This window comes from Triticum urartu, chromosome 7, assembly GCF_003073215.2.
Source record: "Triticum urartu cultivar G1812 chromosome 7, Tu2.1, whole genome shotgun sequence".
In the NCBI taxonomy this organism is placed as follows: Eukaryota; Viridiplantae; Streptophyta; class Magnoliopsida; order Poales; family Poaceae; genus Triticum; species Triticum urartu.
In genome coordinates, this window is record NC_053028.1 from 18,458,574 (window position 1) to 18,466,912 (window position 8,339).

Genomic DNA, 8,339 nt, shown 5'->3' on the forward strand with positions numbered 1-8,339 from the left:
CGCGGATGTCAGCCATGTAGTTTAAACTTCCAAACCTGACTTGATGGCCAGGGGCATAGCTTTCGATCTGCTCCAGGTGGCCAAGCGAATTGGCCCGCGGTGCGAAGCCGCCGAAGACGAAGATCTGTCCGGGGAGAAAAGTCTCACCCTGGACCTCATCGTTGTTGATGATCAAGGGAGCCATCGGGCCTAAAGGCGACGACACAGAGGAACTCTCAATGAAACCACCAATGTCGGTGTCAAAACCGGCGGATCTCGGGTAGGGGGTCCCGAACTGTGCGTCAAGGCCGGATGGTAACAGGAGACAAAGGACACGATGTTTTTACCCAGGTTCGGGCCCTCTCGATGGAGGTAATACCCTACTCCTGCTTGATTAATATTGATGATATGGGTAGTACAAGAGTAGATCTACCACGAGATCAAGGAGGCTAAACCCTAGAAGCTAGCCTATGGTATGATTGTTGTGTATGGAGTTGATGTCCTACGGACTACAACCCTCCGGTTTATATAGACACCGGATAGGGTTAGGGTTACACAGAGTCGGTTATAATGGTAGGAGATCTTGAATATCCGCATCGCCAAGCTTGCCTTCCACGCCAAGGAAAGTCCCATCCGGACACGGGACGAAGTCTTCAATCTTGTATCTCTACTCCTAATGGAGCAGTTGGTAGTCTCCGCCGGTCAATTTTCGTCCCCCTTCCCCTGGTTTTTTTTGGTACTTCTTCCCACCTCCCGCTTTCCACCGTTCCCCCGCATTTTACCTCCCAACCGATAAAAAAGCATCAAGATTCAACTACGCCCATCCTGAACCGCGCCGGTTCACAGCTTGAAAAAAGACCTAAAATGATCTAACACAATTAACCTACGAAATTACGATCCGAAACAGAACCCCTCGCACCCGAAACATCGTGCCCTCGATGCACTTGCCCGTCGCCGTCTCTCCCATCGCGCAAACAACCCTAGGGTTCCTTGAGCCGCCGCCGCACCGGAGCTCCTCGACCAGCCCCACCTCATGCCGCTCCACCCACTGCTTCTCCCTCTGCCCGCGCCGCTCTCTTCCCTGCCGGCGCTGCCCACCATGAGCGGGGAGGCCCCAGATCGTCTCGAGCAAGTCAGCGGGGCGGTGGCCAGATCCACCACGGCAACATCTCGTCCAAATGGGCCGCGCCGGGAGAGGTAGATCGAGGCGGCGGGCACCGTGTGCGTCTTGTCTCCTGGGACGCCGCTCCGACTCGATCCGGCGAGGAGGCAGCCTCCGTCTGCGGCAACGAGGGCGGCGGCCGGCTGCGCGAGAGGCCGATCTGATTGTGCCTCCATGACGGCATCGTGATGCCCACCATCGACGGCGCTGCGTCGCGACCAAAGGGGCACCCGGCCACGGCCGGGGACTCACTGCAGTTGAAGCACTCCATCTCGCCACCATGTATGTTGTGTTCTTGTGCTGCAGGTCCTTGGGGTTGGGTGTTCTTGTCGCCACCATGTTCATGCAGGCACGAATTGGACTGAGAAATGCTAACAGAGGAGGAGAAGACCATGCAAGTACGTATGTGCCAAAATTGATAGATTTAACTCTAGGTATTGCATTATTTTGCTGCAGTGTAGTAGTACTCTTTAAAGAATTTGTAGGAGATAGCAAAAGGACTAGATGAAGGATCCATTGATTTAAAAACACGTGGAAAGCATTCAGTTTAGTAAATATTGTATATACACTTCCCCTGAAAAGTTTGACGTTGTTACTTGGGAAAAAGGAAAATGCCCACAGATTACTTCTTAGTTATGCAAAGTTTAAACTTCAGTCATGGTTTATTGGTCGTTTTCCCCAATAAATATCTACCAACTGCAGGTCCTTGGGGTTGGGTGTGGCAACTCGCGGCTCGAAGACAATCTTTTGTGGTGGGGCGTCGCCGCCGCCGGCGGCACCTGCATAGACCGTCTCGCTGGGAACGAAGAGATGCTCCCCTGATTTGGAGCTGTAGAAAGGAGGTGGTTGCAGACACAAAGTGGGGACACACAACTCCCAGTCATAATATTCTTTATCTTGGCTCGTTGTTTGGGGATGGACGCATCAATCTGATCGCGCTCTCCTCCATGCCAAATGGTCCTTGGTTCGGAGGTGCGCGGCGCCGACGATGAAAACCTTTCTATCGACGCAAGGGCAGAAGGAGCTCATGACGTTGTTGATGCCACCACCATGCACGGGGTTGATGCAAGGTGGGACAAGTATGTATACCAGGCAAAGTACTCAATCGGTTTGGCATTTAGCTTTTTGATTCTGTTTTTAGTGAGCTTTTTTATTCAGATAATTTGTTTACCTGATGCCTTCAGTCCAGGTAATCTGTCTGTCTGACATTTTACTTTTTGATTCAGTGCGATCACTAATGGGGAGAACATAAAACTTCAATTGAGGGCACTGTGATTCTCTAGCTACATGTATCATGTAAGTGACGTCTTTCCATGAATCTTCTATTCATTATATAACCTCTCAGGCCCTTAGAAAAGTATCTCTGTTAACTCGATTTCTTTCTGCTGATTCTTATAGAGCTTCTGCAGGAGGGCGTCACCTGCGGCATCACTTGCATCGACCTCTCACCGATCACCGTCCCAAGGATGCATGACAGACTGGCGGAGCAGGGCACCAGTGATTGTTTCACCAATTTGATTGACTCATTGTTCCCTTCCTCTGTCCACGCAACGTTGCCCATTGTTGCTAAGTTGTTAATTCATCAGGCCCATTATTGCGGCTACATAGTCTGTTCATCTTGCCTGCCTTCTTAGGAGAAACCAATTTACTGAAATTAATTATTCTTTATTTACATTTTATTTGTTTCTTCCTGCTACTTGTATAATTTGCGTCGAAAATATTCTGACTACTTGCATGAATTTAGACCCTACTTGCACAGTTGCTTGCATTTTGTGTTGAGAAACATCTGCTACTTAAATGTACATAATACTTGCAAGTTTTATTTGTTGACTGTGCCATGATAGCTTTAGGCCTTTAGTTGTACAAAACTGCCAAAGTAGGTGACAACCACCTGCAGCTCAATCCTTGTTTAACTCGACAGACAAGCTAAAGTAAATGCGGAGCCAAGATAAATTGTTGTAAGCCTTTTATTGACTAGGAACGAGGGGTTGTAGGAAGGAACACTGCACTATGAGTATGCCCTTTGTTAGCTCTTTGCCCTTTTCTGTAACACTAGCCTATAGAAGGATGAATGTTGTCAAGCTCCGGGCAACAAGTAGGATTATCTCAGTAGTACAGTCAGCACCACTATCTGAGATTGCACATTTACGACCATGGTGGCACACAGAAAAGGAAGCTTGGTCTGAAACAAATTGCCAAATGCTAGGATCAACATTTCTTTTCTAGAGCATCTCCTTTTCGGGAAAGTTGTTGTCGAGAACTCAGTTGCGTGTTCCTTTATTTTCAAGAAACTCTATATAGACCTTGATAGCTTGAATATAATGTTTTAGTATGGTGTATTTGTAAGGTACAATCCATTCATAATTATTGGTAGTAACATGTGTGTACGTGTATATTTAAACATACTGTCGCTAGATCAAAATTTGGACATACATAGATAGCTCCAGATGCAGCCTAAATGTTTTTTTACTCCCCATATAATCACTGTTGTGAATCCTTGTGCGGTTGTGCCTAGATATATCTAAATGCATCTGCTGCTATGTCTCTCAATACTCAATAGCACGGTTTCATGGCGAATCAGTGCCACTGTTATGTGTGTTGATGTTTGAACTGAACCAGCGATTTGTTAGAACTTATATTGTTTATTGTATAGGATGTCAGCTTTCCAAATCATAAGAATATTTGCTTTGCTTTGTTTTTTATATTTGCAGGTTGGCAATTCCGAAGTTATTGCCTTTCTACTTCAAACTGAAATAATTCCTCTTTGTCTTTAATATGGAGATGGGCACTGAACTTTAAAAAACAGTATGAACTCAACCCCTTCTGTAAATCAAATATTTCATTTGCGGGGACGACGTGGGGCTCATGTCGAGCACTTCACCTGCAATGGGTGTGGCCTTCTCCGTCTGCCAAACATGCTACAAGTACGAGCACCATGAGGGAACTGCCTGGAGTGCAAGACCCGCCACAAGATCCTCAGGGGTCAGTCAGCCTCCACCCACGGCCGAAGGCACTTGCAGATGTGAAGAATATCCATGTCCGATTACATCGCCAGAAAGCAAAAACCGAGCCCACACTAATCATCAAGGTAAAAATTGTCCTGTAGACTTTTCTAATATTTCATTTGTATGTTGGTTTGGTAAACTTAGCATGCTGCGAGCTATTTTTAAGAAAGTTCAGTCATACCTGATGCTGCTATGAAAAATACATGTTAGGACTATTTACATGCCTATAATTAGGCCCACCAGTTTGGATGGCAAACAATTGCAGCTGCGAAGAATAGGATATCTTCTCGATCTCAGGGATCAACCCATCTGATCTTTTATTTGATTGGGGTTGCGGTTTTGTTGGGCATATAAGTTTGTGCTGGGTATATGATCATATTTTTGCTGGCACTGATGTATGGCCTTCCTTATGGTTACTTTTTATAAAAATAAATTGTGTCAGTTTTGCCGTCGATGATAGTAATAGTATCAAGTTCATATGGTAAAATAACTGATATGAAATACTACCCTCGGTTTAGATCTATTTCATGAAGGTCTCATATTAACACCTATGAGTGGGAGTTTCATAATATAGAGTTACTTATAAGATTGGATACTATTTTTTGATCTGAAAATATCTATTGCCGATAAGAACGTATTTCACATAATAAATTGCTGGTTCATGCTGGAGCTTGAAATGTATTCCTTTTTTTCTGTAGGGATTTTTGAAACGAGCAGAAGATTAGTAACTTCTACGACATCAAAGATCTGACCTTTTAGAGTATGCACCATATTGATTTACTTATTGATTTATTCACACTATATCAGATTTGTCTTGAACGTGATACTTTATTGACTGTACTGGACACGGGAAGTTAACTGTTTTAATTATATAGGATTAGTCTGCACCAGTTGCTGCATAAGTTCTCATTGATAGCAATTTACATACTTGGGCTACTAGGCCTTTGGTCAGTTTGCAACTGGTATTTTAGACATGTACGAGTATTCTCATGGTATTTCTATATGTTTTAATTTGTACCAGATGGAATTTGCGAATTAGTCTTACAAAGAGAAGAGAAAAGGAAACATTATTCACGAGTTTGCAGGAATACGGAAACTCAAGGTAGTCTGTTAGCATAAGTAAAAAATGTTTTTCATTTTATTTCTTGGTTCGACCAAATTATATTTTATCCGAACGTATGGATGATAGACACAATGGACGTACGTAGTTTCTGGTTAGCACTACTCGGATAACATTTGGTCTTATGCATTTTAGTTAAATATATCCTTTGTGATGAATAATGATTTTTGAGCATACTATCTTCTTTTCATGTGGGGAGATCCCTGATAGAAAAGAAAATTGTGTTTCTGATATGTTATGCCTATTTCTAAGTGCTTCCAATTTCCAACTACTAGGTATGCAGCCTTAGATGAACAACTACCTCTTTATTTGCTTGAGGATGATTTGATTGTGCAATTAAGACTACATAATTCCACTTTTCATTTATATTTATTGGTGAGGGCGAGCTGGCGGCGGCATGGCACACTGGTCCGCATGACCGCGGGTTCGGCCAGGGTGCGAGCCGATCTGGCATGTGCGCTGGCGAAGTAAGGCGTAGAGGTGCTCCGGCCGGCTGGGTGCCTTGGTCTGTGCCGGAGGTGCGAGGTGGGCGTGGATCTGGCACCTAGCATGCATGAGGGAGGACATATGGGCGTTGTGCGTTTCTTCGCGGCGGGAGGTGTGACTGTGCTGCTCTGCAGATTGATGACGTTGTTCTCCTGGTTTCGTGGATCTGCAGCGGGGTAGCCGGTGGTTGCGGCGCCAGAGAATGCTGGGGCAGCGGCCTCGGGCTGATGGCTGCTATGGCAGGGGCTGCTGCACCGGCTCGGGATGGTGATTTGGAGCGATGCACTCAGATCTGACCCTGGCAACCGTGTTGTTTCTATGTCGCATGAGTTGTTGCAGCTGGTCGTCGCATGAGGGCTATGCCGGCTGACGGCAGGGGGGGTGCCCTAGACAATGTGCTTGGCTCTGATGGCCTGGGTATCGTTGCGTGACCAGATTTGCAAGCAAGCTCACCGATAGGAGATCAGGGACTCGGGCGAAAGCTCCGTGACCTTTTTGAGGCATAGTCGTAGACATCTTCCTATCCTTTCACGTGCTTGGATTCTCCGGGTGAGAACCTAAACTCCAGTTTTCTGGAGTGGGTGGCGGCGGTGTTTATGTCGTAACCATCTTCGGAGGCGTTGCCTTGGAGGGCCAGCCTTTGGATGTCGTGTGGGGCTCTTTCGTTTTCAAGGGCGGTGTATGTCGGTGCTGCGGCTCCGGGATCTTCTATTAAGTGTCGAGGCTGCGGCCTCGGGCAGTACTGCGACGACAGCTCCAAGAGGTAGGGCTGCTTGTCGGCATGGCTTAGGTGAGGACCTTGAAGTGCGGGAGCAGCAAGGTTGTCAGCTCCGTCAATGCGCCCCAGTTGGGACTGTTGGACGACATGTTGGGGCAGCGGCCCAGGATGTGGTGCAGCGTTCGTGGTCTATGTGCGGTTGGCCTGAGCAGCGTGAGCTGCGGGTAGCTGTATCGTTCGGCGTAGTGCCAGCCAGGTTGTCGCTCATCCAGGTTGCCGACCGGGAAGAGGTGTAGTGCCGGCCAAGACGAGAACAAGGGGAAGCTGCTTGGTTGTCTGTGTTCATCAAAGGTGCTCTCTCTTTTCCATCTTTCTTTTTATTTACTTAATCCTAGATGGGTGACTACTAATTTCCATGTCTACTGGGAGGAAGAAGGTTGGCGGACGTATCTTTGTGACTATGTCATTCACGTGCTTTGTTTCAACTCATAAAGTGGATCCTTTTTAAGCTCTTTCAAATCATAAGACATAATTTTCAGTTGATTTTTTTCTTCTAATTCCCAGTTTATTGCTTCACATAGACTATTACATATTTATGCTAGCAATTCGAAGCTTTGTCCCAAGGGCAAGCATACTGTTGAAAAAATAAATACATGTATGACAGATCAGCCAACAACTTGTTGATCTGTGATTCTTTGAACTTGATGCTTATAACTGTCTATAAGTCAGTATTGTTCAGAGCCAAAGATAAGTAACAATCTATTTGGTTAAGTTGAACACTTCCAGATCAGGAGTAGTAGAAATTCTTAAGGGCGTTGGGATATTGAACTGCAGGTACTAATGCGTGTGTAGTTCATGTCAATCCATCCTATTATTTCATCATTGTAGGCATACTGCTCATCTCCTTTTAATACTAATTCTCTTAATTCTTTTCTGATTTTTGTGGAGTTTTGCAGATAGCTTCGGCAGGTTTGTTAGGCTAATATAAAGTAGGGACCTTTGCTACATAATGATACAAATATGATACTGAAGGTTGTTTTGCAACTAGCAAGGTATTTTGTTTACAAGCTGATTGTCAACTTTCTTAGAAAGATACATGGTTGTTGTGTCCTATCAGACAATATTAAACTTTTGCTATGATATTTCCTTATGCAGTTTCAAGATCAGAATTGTTTCTTTCATGCAGAGTTTCTGCTGCTATTTGTTAAATCTTAAAGAAACGTCTGTTCCTTAGGTTTACAAGCCCCCTTGTTCAAATATGAAAATGATTTATTTGCAAACTTCAATGCAAAATGGTTAGTCAGTCTCGAACAACTGCATCTATATATACTTTCTAGCTATGCTATTGATGCCACATCCAGATTACACTTTTCTTCTCTTTCTTTTCTTGGGAGTAGAAAGGTCTCACTCAAGGATCAAGCAAATGCAGTTCTAATGCTTGTGTCGTCTAATTCAAAGCATGAGGACTTTAAATGTTCATGAAATATTTCTCCTCTTAAATCTAAAAAACTAATATACATAGAAGCATGAAAATTAGATTTACTTGATTTATTGGATTCTATTTGTTGCATAATTTATTGCATATTAGACATAACGATGCCAATCTATTATATACAGTATCTTTGAACTAGGTTAGAAGTTGGCATTTCTGTCATGCGAGCTTCAGAGAAGGATTAATCTGATTGTCCTTCGATGTTCTAGAGTTTAGTTTGTTGGTTGCTTCAGTTACGGTGGTGTTATTTGGAATAATAATGTCTTCAGGTGCTTGTAACATCGGTAGAATGGTGGAATTCTAGCAGTCATTAGTTTCAGTTTGTGTATAAGAAATACCATCAACCTATTATTAGTGAGCTGTATTGTTTTTCTCTG

At 44.4% G+C, this 8,339-nt stretch overlaps 1 long non-coding RNA gene across 2 annotated transcripts; it reads left to right on the plus strand.

The window, feature by feature from the left end:
* Positions 1–931: 931 nt before the first annotated feature.
* On the plus strand, positions 932–7,541 carry LOC125523446. 2 transcript variants are annotated; one of them, XR_007290231.1, is made up of 7 exons: positions 932–1,539; positions 1,844–2,000; positions 2,114–2,220; positions 2,368–2,437; positions 2,540–4,229; positions 4,845–7,304; positions 7,427–7,541. It is a non-coding gene; the product is annotated as an uncharacterized LOC125523446 (long non-coding RNA). The 2 variants fall into 2 exon arrangements; XR_007290232.1 differs by having other exon boundaries at positions 2,114–2,211.
* Positions 7,542–8,339: the final 798 nt, after the last annotated feature.